The sequence below is a fragment of the Anser cygnoides genome, chromosome 1 (assembly GCF_040182565.1).
Source record: "Anser cygnoides isolate HZ-2024a breed goose chromosome 1, Taihu_goose_T2T_genome, whole genome shotgun sequence".
Taxonomy (NCBI): Eukaryota; Metazoa; Chordata; class Aves; order Anseriformes; family Anatidae; genus Anser; species Anser cygnoides.
In genome coordinates this window covers 116020611-116035443 of record NC_089873.1, presented here as the reverse complement: position 1 = coordinate 116035443, position 14833 = coordinate 116020611, and the positions used below count along the sequence as shown (strand labels likewise).

The window sequence follows — 14833 nt, the reverse complement described above, 5'->3', positions numbered from 1 at the left end:
AAGAAGATATAAGTCCTCTGCTGCTCTTTTATTTGATGCTATGTTCATTAAGGTCTCCAATTCAGCTCACCCTGCTCTACTGGCAACTTATAAATGATAGCCTTTCATCCTGGTGTTCACCTGCCTAGCAAAAGCTTCTTTCTTTTTAAATAAATATGCATTTCCTGAGAATATTTGGCTACTGGAGTAAATAGGAACTTTGTAAATGGAAGTACAATATGATTCAGCTCTGAAAGATGGAGATATTTCTTATTTAGATTCCCAAAGGAATAAGTTCTGAGTTGTTTTTTCCTGTACCCACGTCGCATTTAGCTGACAGCTGAAGTTTCTAGCCAGATAATGAGTGTATTTTTCAGAAATTGTACACAGAGGATATCTTATGGGTTTTCTTCAGTCCCTTCCTATTTTTAGAGTTACATGCAGTTCACAGTACTTCTTCCTCCATTATAATAAGACAGCAGGTGTTCAGTTAAACTCAATGATTTTCAAATGTCATGTTCTTTTTTTTACTGGTAGGGTTGAAAAGCATTTTTCCAGTGTTGATTTGGCCAAGAAAAAAGTGATTTCAACATAACGGAAGACCTCTATGAATTGGGATCAAATATTAACTGATTCAATAGAAAAAAAAATACAACGTTTTGATGGAATTGTGGTGAGTTTTGGCTGCGAAGGGACCTCTGGAGGCCTCTGGACATGTCCCCAGATCTGAGCATGTGTAACTGTAAAGCCGGATCAGGTTGCTCAAGCTCTTCTCCAATTGAGTTTTGAAACTCTCCATTTTGGAGTCTGGAAGCTGGAGGTTGCGGAGGAGTTTGCCATGGCCATCTACAATGAATCCAAGAACAAAAGGCTGGTGAGTGGATGCCCTTCCTAGATGAGAGCTTCAGTAGGGCTCTTTGGATGATGCAGAGTCTCGAGGTCCATGGAGTGAACAGAAGCTCTCATGACCTTGTTATCTCTCTTAAAGTGGGAGTTTCGGTAGCTGTTTCCTTAACAACCCTGGTCTTTTGTTTGGCTTCAAACGGGCAGAGTCATTGCACTTTGTTGTGCGTTCAGGCCTGAGCTTTAGTATACTATCAAATCATTAAAATGCTAAGAAATGTGGGTTTTTTCTTTTTATACTCCATGTACAATAGGAATTGCTTTCAAGCAGAATTTCATCAGCCTTCTTGCTTTGACATTGAAAACATTCTTGTGCAGAGCAGTAATCACGCAAAAATTGCTGTAATAAACTGTTCCATTTATAGAAATGTAAACAACATTTATGCGCTATTGGTAGTACTTTGGACAAAATCTATGTGTGGGCTTATGTCTTAAAAAAATAGCAATGAAGAAAGAACATGACACATGGAGAAAGAACAATGTGGTGACTAAAACTTTGACTGTTGCAATGACCTCAATGTACTGATACTAATTTTAAATTATCTTGTATTTGAGACTCTAGAAAAGATCCTGACTTCTGGGAACTTCTAATCACCGTTTCACTTTTTTAGTGTGATTTTGTAAAAGCACTCTATGCTGATCACCTCAAAACCAGAGACTTTTAAAAATAGGCTTTATCCACCACTTTTCTCCAGAAAGGTTTTTATTCTGTTTCAGTATCCAACAGCCACCTATATATAATAATTGATCAGAGTACAACTATTCATTTTTTTGCAAAGGTTGTTCTGTCTTATGATAAATTCATCGGGGAAAGAGTACTCTCTTTTTTTCCCCTCTTTTTCTACCTACCACATTTTTACTAGGTTCTTCCACTTCCTTCTTTATTTCATTCTCCTGTTTTGTGGGGGCAGTGGGCTGCAGAAAGAAATTCTCTCTTCAGTGAAAAAAAAAGGTCTACATATGAACAGAATGATATCTTGTATTATCTTTCTGATATGATAACTTTTATTGTCTTTCTAACAAAGTGGTTGACGTTTTAACAAATCTGTTATAGAGAAAATTCCAAATTACAGTAAATGTTGTTACTGGAGGATATAAGTAAGCCTGAGGTTTAATTTCTGTTCATACCCCTCCGTTCCCAGCTGTTCTTAGCTCTGCCCATCTTATTCTCTAGAGGAAACTGCTCTATGCTATGATGGTCTCTCTTGGCAAAAGGGAAATTCTGTTCTGTGAAGGTTAAGCAGAGCAAACACAGCTTATCCTTTCAGTTGTGTGGAAGAGGACTTGATGAGAAATTTCATGTACAGGTATCACTTAGAAACGTTAGGTAGAAATAGCTTACTTTTTGATGATCATCACACATGTGGTACTTCTGGAAGAAGATCTATTCAGAAACTTTTTAAAGCTTTGAATGTGCAGATGTGGCAGGTTCTTTGGTCTTTCTCAAGGCTGCATGCATCCCATTGACTCGTACCATGTACAAGAATTACACAAGGTAAAAAAGCTGAGTAGGTCCTTGCATTCAGTAGGTTAGGATGGCGCAATGATCTGCTCAAAGGGAGCTGGGGTCAGTGCCAGGAAGGACACAGCTCCTGTGGTCTTGTGGTTGCCAGAATGGATATTTAAGAAGTAGCCTGTGGTTTGGTTGAAGTGGGGTGCGAAGAAACAACCTCTTCCTTAGTATTTCCTGAAGGGCCTAAGGATGTAGCTGGACTCGAAGGACAGGTAGCTTATCCTATGGATGAAAGCAGAAAGTCATAATGTGAAACTAAGACCCAAAGTAACCAGGAGGAAGAAGGGGAGCTCTGACAGGAGCTGTGGAGAGCTGAATGCCCTGTCAGTTATGAAGAAATGAGAGAAACCTTAGGAGGGGGAAATTTGTGCATTAAGTTAATTGCAATTTGAGTAAGTGCTTGAGGAGACAAGTCACTGAAATTAAGGTCTCTTGCACATTTAGAGGGGTGTCAATGACCCTGCCACCTGGTCCACAGGTGGGAGTTGTAACCATCCATGTTAAATGACCTAAAGACCAAGCCTGCATTATTGAGAGGAGTGGGAACCATGGGGTTTTATGTTCATTTGGAAATATGCTGCTTCAGTCTGGGTGATTACCTTGTCCAGATTTTCAGTGGTCCTTTTGAAGTTAAGATCTTATCTTAAGAGAAAGCTTGACTTAATCTCTAGTATTTCTGTAAATCTAAAATCATGAATGGCTTGTAGTGCGAAGTCTTTCTAAGGCCAATTGTGTACCAAGTAATATTGCAATGATTTGGGGGAAGGGAAAAGTCAGGTCTTTCAGTTCTTGCAGTGATTCCCACCCATACTGTTCAGGTCATCTTTCTGAATCAAACTTCATGGTCTCTCAATAGAAGAGTCTGAGAGACCAGTAGAGCACTGAAAATCCAAAGGTGGTAAAGCTTGTATTAGCAGTTCTAGTTGTTTTTGAGACTGGTAAGTCCATGAAAAAGATCCTCATCCCTACAACACTTTGTGGAGGAGGGCAAGACCTGACCTGAACCTGTTTATAAACCACGGACTTTATGATCACACATTGGAAATGAGGGAGAGAGAGGGAGAAATCACCTCCTACCAGTTGTGAAGGGAAGAGCTCTGTACATCCATTAGGAAAGACAGCAGAACCCTGTGGGCAGATGAGTACTGAACTGCAGGGCCACTGGTGGTTCTGATGTGGTCTCCTGATCTCAGTAGGTCAAATCTGGGATGCTGAGCCACTTTCTTGTGACTGGAAGGCGTATAACATATGATCATGGTTACTCTCAGCACATCTTGCTTACCCGAAGGGTTGTTTGATTATCTTATTGTTCATGGGCCTGAGGAGAACAGTTAGTCTTGTAGCATGACAGGAAAAGGTGAAGAGGTAAGACCAAATTCATGTTTGAAGTTATTGGGTGACAGCTGTGTAAAATGTTAGCAAACAACCCAGATCGTAAGTCTGTAAAGAGGGCTTGTTATGGAGTGGTTAATTACTTTGCAATGCAGCCTTTAGAAACTTGTTGAATTTGCACACTTACTACCTCAGGTATTGAATCGTTCAGGCTCCTGAACGTTGACAAACGTGAAGCAAGATTTCCATTGTCCATTACGTAGAACGGGATTTCTTCATTTCTTTTGTAGTGGATTCTTTTTGTGTTCTGGAAGTAAAACAATTATTTTTTCTCCCACTTGGCATGCTGGAATGATGGAGACAAGCATGGACAGTCAAAGATAACTGCTGCAGAACTGTGGAAGAAAATAAGGTGCTGTTTTTCTGAAAACCTCATGAGTGCTGTGTGTTGATCTGAACCTATTTGATTTGAAGTTATTGTCTTTTCAGGACTGTGACAAAAGGTTAGAAATTACTGTGTTTCTGGATGCTAACACTGATATTACAAAAAATTATCCAGATTTGTGCCTGAAATGCTGACTTGGCATGGTGGCAGCCTTTTCCCACAGGGGACTTGGGTTCCCAGGTTAGATCAGACCTCAAAAAGCAATGAGTTTTGCAGTCTCATCTCCAGCTAAGTCATCTGCAGTTTAGGAGAGGAACATAGACAGAGCTGAGGGGTTGGTGCCGACAAAAAGATGCTTGCTGACTTCAGGGGCTTTTGGTACTAATGCGTAATGGGAGAATGTGACATGAGAACGGACCAGGACCTGCCGGGTCTGTGCTTCATAGGCTGACTCTTATGGTTGGCCCTGGGTGCATCAGTGCTCTGCCAGGTTCACAGGCATCATGGAGCATGGCTAACCAACCTATGCCAAGAGGAAACAGCCAGGCTTGGACACCTGTGAGACTCTCTCGGGTGCTGGCAGTAAGTAAAACTTGTGGTGAATACCGCTTTCACAGCCCGTACAGGGAGAGGAGCCTGCTACAGCCTTTGCTCTGACCTGCCACATAACACACACCATCAGACTTCACCCTGACTGCGGTCTGGAGGCTGTAAATGTTTCTCCAAATACCATCTCTTTTTTTTTTTTTTCCTAGTTCTTCCCGCCTGACTCTTTGAGCAACCTGTCACTATTCATCAGCAGGCTCTAACGTACACCAAAGTGGAAAAGAAGACGACATGCCACCGAGGTAAAGGAGATATTTCTTTATTAAACCTTTTAGCGCTTAGCCCCCCTCTCCCTTGAGCACTGACATAAGAGGAGAGCAGGAACAAAGAGTTGAAAGCAGGCCAGAGCCGTGGAAGGTATCAGGTGACCGTCCCGTTGGTGTTTGCTGAGTTGGAAGCACCGGCTGGTGTCGAAATGCTGACTCTTTGTGAGTGAGCTCCATGAAAATGTAATAGTAGGTACTGTATGCTAACTTGAAATCTAATGTGTTATTACTGGCTTTTATATACCTGGTTACCCATGGATAAAGCTATATGATATTTATTATAGCAGGGCAGGATGGCTTTGTAATCTGAATATGCTGCATTCACACCAGTGACTTGAACAAAGTGTTTCTTCATTTCTCCAGCCATTAATGGTTTTCTCATAAGAAACCATGAAGTCAGTTTTGTTGTGTTTGTCAGCTGGGTTTTGACTGTGTGTATTTTGTTCCACAAAGGGGTTATTCAAAACCTCCCCTTCAGTCTTAATTAATTGCAGACCCTGTGGAAGGCGAGCCCTGTGGGGCTGGAGAGGTTCCCGTCTGGTTTCCATTTAGCCTGTGGCTGCGTGTGGAAGCACGGCTGGCTCCCAGCGCAGAGACCTCAGCTGCTCGGCACGCTCTCGCCAGCCTGCTTCGGCACAGAGTGAGCACCAATGTTGAAGGCAGTGTTTATTGCCCAGCCTCCAGCCCTGGGTGTTCCTCTGGGGTGCCTGCAGGCAGAAAGTAAGCTTACGCTGGCAGGAGAGGATGAAATCCCCAAATGGCCCCCTATGGCCACCACCTCCAGGCATATCTCCTTCAGATAAAGGCCCCCGAGACTTTCTGGAGACATACTTCCCATTCATAGTATTTAAATCTTGCAGCTGTTAGCTGTGCTTTCGTTCAGCTCTCAGTCCTGTTCCAGGATTTCCTCTCTGCCATCTCCAAATGCCAAGGTTTCATACCAGGGAGCAAGTCAAAGTGAGGAGGTGTCACAGTGTTCCCACCATCTTCAAATGCCACCGTATATCTTACTGGAACTGCAGAAGTCAGACATGAAAAAGTAATGTTTCCCGTCCAAAAAACCCTATCCTTAATAAATGTACATAGCATGCGAGTGCCCTGGCTGGATCAAACTCTTCGGAGCCTCTACCTACCCTTTTAATTTATGCATTTGATCTTTTGGCTGTAAATAGACACAAAGCCTGGAGAATGGTTCTGTTTCCAGAAGAGAATATTTTCTGTTGAGTTTGGCTGTGCAGGGCTCACTTTTGCAGAAGAGCTATGAATAGAAGGCTAATAAAAGCAAGCGGCTCCTCCAAACACTGCGCAACAGCACGCTGGGATGAAAGGTGGTCCTGCGGTCACATCGCCCTCCAGAAAACTGCATCTCATTACAAAGCATCAAAAATTTAAAAAGCACTGAAGAAAGAAACCCCCTCCCAAGAAGAGGTTTATGCAAATACCTCCTCCTTCATGTAGACAGACTCCTGGGATGAAGCACGAGGCTCGCATCTACCTGTTGGTTTCTGTCCTGGGGAGAGCTCGAGGCTGCCCTGACAAGGGTGAGAACCTACGAGGTTGGAGTGAGGCCACAGAGGCCAGAGAGAAGAAGCAGAGCTGGAAAACACACGAGGGCAGTCTGGCCAAGCTGCTAGTGCTGCAGCCAGCTCTGGGGGCCTCTTTTCCAGAGGGGTACGGAGAGCTGGAGCTGCGAATAAGGAGATGAGAGCTCCTGCTTCCAGCCTGCACAGCCCCTCACAGTTACACAAGGGCTCATGCTGCGTTTGGTGCTGGGGTGAGAAATGAGGGCAAACACACTTTCTGCTTCAAGCAGCTTTTAATATAGTGAATTAAAATTCAGACATAAAAACGCCCCAGGAAATGCCGAGGACGGTCTTAGCACAGCACATAGCTACAATAATTTGTTGTTTGGTATTTTAGTGTCTTCTCCACAGACAGGCAGGAGGGTTTCTGAGCTTTGTAGCAAAATTGGATGCTGTAAGATGGTGAAACTACAAAAAGGGCTAGAAATTAGCACAGCAGGCAAGCGGACAGCAGAAACACAGAGCAGGACTGTGGCAGGATTTACTGGCTGCTAAGTTCAATAACAATATTGCAAGAGCACTTGCTGGGTCAGAACACTTATTCCAGCACCATCCTCTGATAAGTGACTTCAGATAGTTTCAAGGACAGAGCAAGAAGAGATCCTGAAGTAAAACAGAGTACAACAGAGTAAAAGACAGAGGTGAAGGTGTTCAGGAGAAGCTCGAGCAGGGTAGGCAGCCTCAGGTTGCTACACGGGACGTGGAAAAACTGGATGTGCTGGGTAGGATGCAGTGGTCACCCTTCAGTCCCTGTGTGGTGGGTGGTACTGGGGGACAGAGGGCTCCTGCTCTGAGGAATGTAGAGTTAATCCAAGCCAGGGAAAGCTGGGCTGTATCAGTAACGTGCATACTGTGTGGACCTGAGGAGACTGGCTCTTTACACAAGAAGATAAACAGGAGGTCATTCTTGCCACATGGCATGGTTACTGGGTGAAGATGACGCCCGTGGCAGTTCGGAGAGCTGTGCCTATGCCCTGCTGCTGTTTAGGAAAAGATGAACGCGTGAACATCTTTGGCAGGCACCCATCCATCAGCACTCATAAATTTTGAACAGTTTATTGAGGAGTACAGAAGACAGTAGCAACAACAGGCCAAGCAGTAAAGCCACTGGGAAAGCCTACATCGGGTCCCTTGGCCTGCAAAAAGAGTCTAGACATTTTGACATGTAGATAAGTATTAAAAACACTTCCCAGTGAATGTCACCTGAAAAACCCAAACCAGAAGATTTCTCAGACACTCAAATGTTCTCCTCATCAAGAAACCTCCTCAGCCACTGCTTGTCCTGGATGGTCCAGTGGTACTGATCACTGTCTCTCCCAGTGCAAGGAAAGGATAGGCAGTCTCACCAGTTTTCCCAGTCAGGCTGTTTGGGTTTGGTCTGAGAGCGTTTTAGGTCTTCATGGACATCTCTCATTGCTATCCTGAGTGCTCTGAATGAAGTCTGAGCTACTGAGGGAAACTGGGCCCCATCATGCCAGTGCTCCATGACAAGCTGCTTGCTGATCCATTGGCTGTTGAGTTTTAAGGGGTTTCTAAAGTAAATGGGCTTTCCATATAATGCCACTTAAATTACTAGGCAGATCTAATTAATTATTGAGCAACCTGTTTACATTGTGATTGTATCACAACCTCGTGAAAAATGAAGGTCTTTCAGCTAAAATTCTTCTAAAAAGAAATAAGGAATACTTGGTATGAAAGGAAAAAGAACGAGAAAACATTGTACAAACAATGTAGCAAAAAAAGCATGCAGCAGTCTCTCCTTTGAAAGGCTTATAGCGTGTCTGACACTTCATGCAACAAACCCTGAAGGCTAGGCATTTCAGAAAAGAAGAACCTGCTACTTTCCACCTCCATGAAAAAAAAAAATCAAACAGGAAAAATTACAGTCTTCAGCAAAAGAGTCTTTATACGTACTATAGAAAAATATTGGGTATCCACTTGAAATCACTAAATTCTGAGGGGAAAAAGAAGCCTGTATTCTACTCATGTTCCCTAAAACACCCACTCACAGAGTTCAGGCATGCAAATTCCATTGCCTCCACAAAGTAATTATGGGGGCTAGGGCTTTTGGACATCGTTTAGCCGTAAAAAGTTCTGCCAGGGTAACCACCCTGACCAAACCCCTGGCTGCAGGCAGTACACGCTGGCAAAAATGCTTTGACAATATGTACTGCAGGCATGGTGAGCAATATAAGATGTACAAGAGCAAATCTTTTCTGTGCTTAAAGGGCTGATTCTATATTAAGGCTTTTGCTGTCATAAAATGTTGGAACAACAACAACAAAGTCACAGCAGCTATAACTGACCACAATTATTAGACAAAAGTTTCATGTGACCATTTAGCTTAAAAACAACCAACAAACATGTCTTACAGCATCAGCTTCAGTTTTGTGGATCTGTATATGAAGGAGTTGTGGCAGGTGAGTTGCGAGTCAGTGTTTCAGTGCTTGGGTGTTTGAGGTAAGAAAAGTTGAAAAGCAGAAGGGTTGGAACCATGTTAGTAGCACCAACTTTTTAGTCAAATGAAATAAATTTCCAGCATCACAAGACTTTAGGAGTGATTAATAGAAGTATTACCTCATAGTGTTGTTTTTTTTTGTTTGTTTGTTTGTTTTTTTTAAGGTGCTCATTCTTTTTTCAATTCAGTGCATTTTGTACTGAACCAGGAAGACAGATGCACGAGGAGACCTCCCAGCTGGGCTGGAGTTCTTGGGGCATAACAGCTTCTTCTGAAACCATTCTTCTCATCAGCTTTCCTCCTCCTCAGTCACTTCCTTGAATAGTCGTTGATGTATGGCTACTGAAGAAGTAGAAAGGTTTTCTACCTGAGAAGCAGTTTTAAGCAGATTTGGGGTGCTGCTCTAAGCAGTTCTGTTTGACCAATGTTGGCAGAGACAGCAAGAAGCTCCCAACCAGGTCAAAGAAGTGATGCCAGCCTCAAACAAGTCATCTGAGGTTTACAAGAATAATTCCAGGACAACTACAGAATGCAACTGAAACTGTTTTAAAATAGAAGTCAAAGTGATAATATTTCAAAGTGGGTCTCAGTTCCATTGCAGTCCTGTTAACTTCCATTAGGTTTTGGCCAAGCTTTTGCTGCAGACCATAGCACCCAGCAGATAGCTCTGAGGAACTCTTATCAGCAAGACAAAAGGTAGTGAATCTTTGTTTTGGGGAAGGAAAAAGTCCAGCTAGAAAACTGATAAAGCAAAATAGTCTCATGGAAACAGAACACACCGGGATATCAAAAGCAATTAAAACAAACTTCTGTAATCACGACTGTAAGCCATTTGCCAAAGCTAATAAAAGCGAGAGCAGAGTTATCTGTTCAGATCTGTGTGTTAGGCCAGCGTCACTGATAACACCCAGCTGGAGGAAGAACAAAATGATGGAGCTGAGACTCTGAAGAGAAACCACAGCCCCATCCATCTGGGCCAGGAGTCGCGGCAGGATTCAGCCTTCCCTGATGCCTGAGAAGTGTCGGCACAAGCTGAACCCAAAGCCTGAGTGATGTTTTTCTTGCCACCCTGTGTTAATGTCTCCTTCAGGACAAGTTCAGTCATATTCTCAGGAACAGTTGTGCAGAGAGAGCACTGAAAGCCTGAGGGAGATTTCAGTAGCAAGCTACCCTTGAACTGGGACCGTCCTTGTGGTACGGCACCAGGACTTTCTCAGGAGCTGACGAGTCCCAGAAGACCCTCACCTGCTTGCCCAGAGACCTGCCCAAATTCAGAGCCTCACTGCAGTCAGCATCTCCTTTAAGACGTTCCCAGTTGTTGCTGATTTGTTGCAAGAGTGTTTGTGTGCAGATGCTCAGTTTGTTGTGCTATGGCCAGCCCTCTCCTCCTGCCATTCCTCCCGCAAGGATGCACCAGCAGGTTTTGTGGTGATGAAGCTTGGTGCCACCTGCGGAGCAGATTGTGCGGCATCCCTAATTTAATCAGGCAAAGGCAGGAATCTGGCTAAGAAAAGAGAAATTTTTGTTTCCACTCAAATCCTTTGGGAAGCTGAGATGATGGATGGAAAAAAATGTCAGTGGGATGTTAAGAAAATACAGATTTCAAAGTTTGCCAGTGTGTGGCAGTGGTCCTTTAGTAACTGCAGTCACATGAAGCAAAACACTGTTAAGTTTCACTCTTCCCTGTGGAGGCCAACTTGGAAGAGGAGCCAGACAGCCGCTCATTGGGCATGCACAGGATTCAAAACACTCTTTGAGACACCAATTAAATACAAACACATTTTAAAAAAAAATCGCTGCAAGATCCACAGTAGCTTGACCTGAGGTGCGACAGAAATGAATTGCTAATAAAACGTGCCAAGGAGGAGCAGTTTAAAGGACACCTTTAACACTTTTCACAATAAAATAGTCTTCACAAGCAGCTCATATATCTCCCAGCCTCCCTCGGATGTGTTGCTGCTGAGTGATTCTGGAGTCATTAATGGATTGCAAACTCCCTCCACCACCACCCCGCACTCTGCAACTAACTTCGGATAGTTAACAGCTTAGTACCTTTCCAGAAAGATAGCCTTCTTTGAAATATGCTTTGAAATGCACCACGCTTGAGTAATGGGCAGAGCTGAAAGCCACTGAGGGTTGGATATCTGGCTGCTGTTTGGACCTCTGGGAAACTCCCCTGGAAAATCTGCCTTGTTTGCAACTCCAGAGCTCAGCTGCAGGGGCACTCCTTTGGCAGGGGCCTATAAAGCAGAGAGGTAAGCGTGAGGACGAGCCCAGATCCAGTTAAGGATGAATTTTGAAGCTGTGGTCTTGAAAATATCTTTTCAACTTCTTTCTCAGCCTGAAGGCACCTGGAGCTCACCGTTCATGGGGCTGGAGGAATGGGGCAGAGCCCTGCTTGGGAGCCACCACAGCTTCTGCCTGCACATGGTCCAGGAATCTCTTTGCTTACCCAAAATCTTCTTCCGTGCTCTTTCCAGAGGTTATTGTGTGTAAAGCAGAGAGGCTGCTGAGATCTGGGAGTGGGTCTCCATGGCCCACTACAGACTACATGACTGTCATAACCACTGGGAAAAGGAGGAAGGAACAGAAGGAGTGGGATCAAAGAACACTTTTGCAAAAACAAAAGTGACTGGGAATTGAGGATTTGCCATGGGAGTGAGATAGGGAAGTGGAGGAGAGGGAATGGAGCTTGGAGCAGAGAGGCTGGTTCAGTTTGGCCCTTTTCTGCTCGTTTAAGAGGTGCCAGTTTTGGACACAAGCTGGTGAATAGACCGCATACCCTCCTTTGGGAGAAGGTGAAGGGGAAAGCACTGAAGGAAGAACAACAGAAGCAAAGAAGACAAATTGCTGAATTCAGAGCCAGGTTCACACTCAGGCTGCTAATGTGCACGCAGAACGGTAGCTGGCTGCACGGGTGCTGTTCACAGGTACATGCAGGGTATGTGCAGAGCCCTTCATTTGGCTGAGACAAAGAGCTCCTCTGCTGAGTGCAAATGCAGTGACTATGTTTGCAAATGGTTAGCCTGGTGTTTGCGTGGTATGAGCCTCTAAGAGACTCTGTGCGTGTTTAAAATGAGGCATTTACAGGTACCATGACCTGAATCACCTCTTTTTAGGGTGAAAATCCAGTGGGAAGCTTTCGTAAGAAAGAAATATCCCAAATGTTCATTTTGAAACCCTTTTCCCCCTAAAGCCATCCTGTTGGAAGGATGTTATGTGCCTCTGCCGATGGCAGTGATTCTGTTATCTCCAGTATGGCTTTATTGCAGTGATATCAGTTCAGCTGTGAGGAGGACAGTGCAGACAGGGCAATAAGGAAAAGAAGCAGACTTATAAAATAGGGATGCCTGGCAGTGCAACGCCTGGCACTTTAGAAAATGGAGCATGAAACCACAGCGCTTTAAAAAGCAAGTGGTGAAAAGGGCAGTCGTTTGAGGAAAAAATGTGTTTGGGTGTCTCTTGTTTTTGAGGAATGACGAGCTGATTCTCCTGCCTGCAGCAGCCAGAACTCCCTCAGTGTCTGTGACAAGCTTTGCTTTTATTGACTAGGCTGTTTTATTTATCCCTTGCAGGTGGCCAAGCACGGAGCCTCGTGGACCTTCGCTGATGTCGCTCCTGGCAGCTGAAGGAACATCACAGCATCACTGGGGACTTGCGGGTTTGCCAACCCAAATGTGAATGCCCCTGTAATACAAGGATGGTGCCCCAAACCCATGTCAGCCCCCAGAGCTCATTGCTACGAGCTGGTGGCTGGGAACAGGCTTTGGGGAGAGCTGTGCCCCATCAGGGGTGACTGAGCATACTCACACGGGACTTGTCCAAACATAGATGGCGCAACAGTTTAACTAATCTTTAAACTGTTAATTCTAAGGCTGTAGCTCTACAGCTCTCCTAAAACTAAATGTCTGCACAGGCACAGCTATGCTGATTTAGAAACAGCAATGAACAGCTGGGGTGTAAGGCTGCCTCTAAATCCGTGGCAGCTCCAACCAAAACAGTGTCCGACTGCCCCAAAACAGGCATTGCTGCCTGGCTGTGAGCCTGTTTGTCTGACCTGTGCCTGCAGACTCACGGGTGAAATCTGTGTTTACGGTCCTGCCAGAGGCTGCCAGAGCCCTCAAAACCTTTCATTCCATACAGCAATTAAGGGATTTTACCTTCATAATCACCCTCTGATAGGGAAAGCATGCATTCTTGTTTTACCAACTGTAAACAGATCGACAGGATTAATTAAGTGACTAGATTAAGGTCATGCAGGAAGCTGTGGTTGCGCTGGAAATTTCAGTGCAGGCCTCCAAACCCTTGCCTGGCTCCCCAGTCATCAGGCAACTGCCTGGCTGCAGGAACAAGAGGCAAATTTGCATCTTCTAAAGTGCCTGGGCTGTTCCTGACATTAGGGATTTGCATCGCTGGCTCAAGTTCCTGATTTCTATTATTAGGCCTATTATATATCTCTGCGTGTTGTGTTTGCTGTAGTAAGAGATCATAAAAGATATAAAGAGATAGTATTGTATCCCCAGACACTGTTTAGATGTGCTTGTGACAGCAGGGCTATGAAAACTAGACTATTATTTTAATACATCTACCTTGCCAAGCTCTGAAATCCAGAAAGGAGATAAAACTAGAATGGTTATGGCACATCTGGAAATACTTTTGTGCTGTGCGGGTGAGGAGCCCTGGCACAGGCTGCCCAGAGAGCTGTGGGGGCTCCTCCTTGGGGATCTCCAAAAGCCGCCTGGGCCTGGGCCTGGGCAGCCTGCTCTGGGTGGCCCTGCTTGGGCAGGGCTTGGAGCGGGTGGCCTCCGGGGGTCCCTGCCAGCCTCACCCACCCTGTGATCCTGTGATCTGCATGGAGATTCACTTTAACTGAATTGGTAGAAAATTGCGTAGGACCATGCCTGAATGAATAGGGAGATAAATACTGTTGGGTAGCTTAATTTTTATTTCCTTTCATTTTGCGGATGTGTGTTCCCTTACCTGCACACCAACATCAAGTATTTCTCAACACTTTTTTTTTTTTTTAATTGGCGTGTGTGCAGATCCTTCTGCTTTGATGGAGCGGCACCAGAGGCGTGCTTGCCTCACAAAGTTTATTTTGAGAGCATCCCGTCTGAACAAAGACGAGCTCCTGCTTGTTGCATGGGCAGAAGGTGGAATCCTGGCGGGGTGGGGCATGCCTGGAAAATACGCGGTGCCTGCCGATAGTTCATGGTGCTGACGTTTAGCTGAAGGGCATTCGTTCTGCAAGTCACACCTCTTCCCCTAAGAAAAAAGGACATTTCCTTTATAGTAACACTCAACTCTGAAAATTCCCCTCAGTGTTTTTTTATTGAAAGCATCCAGGAAAATTTGCCAGGCTTATCTTTACAACTGTCCCCTGTGGAAAGGACAAAATGATCCTAGGTGTGGACACATCAGATAAGCAACTTCTAGGCATCAAAAACTCAGTGTTACTGCTGCTGATGGTCTGAGGACGGATGCTGAGCCCGCTGCCAAGCCAGCCAAGCGGTGCAGAAGTTCCCTGGTGGCCACGCAGATCGTCTGCTTACATGGCAGGCGTCCCTTCTGCCCTGCCTCAGACCACATGAGAGCAGCATGGGTAAAGCAGCAGGTTTGCTGCCTTTCTGTTAGTAGCAGAATCTGGGAATGAATCTGGGAAGAAGGGGAAATGGCCATGAGATGAAGCTGTACCAAGAAAAGAACTAGGAAGAGAACACACGAGAAATCAAGCTAACTGTAGGGATGGAGAACTGGGTAGCTAGCAGTAAAGTGAAAACCCACTCGTACTTGTGCACGTGGCTAAGG

At 44.8% G+C, this 14833-nt stretch overlaps 1 long non-coding RNA gene across 1 annotated transcript; it reads left to right on the top strand.

Annotated features, from left to right (window-relative positions):
• The first annotated feature begins 218 nt into the window (after positions 1–218).
• LOC125183666 (uncharacterized) lies at positions 219–14009 on the top strand. Its single transcript, XR_007166017.2, has 3 exons — positions 219–853; positions 4868–4960; positions 12601–14009. It is a non-coding gene; the product is annotated as an uncharacterized lncRNA (long non-coding RNA).
• Positions 14010–14833: the final 824 nt, after the last annotated feature.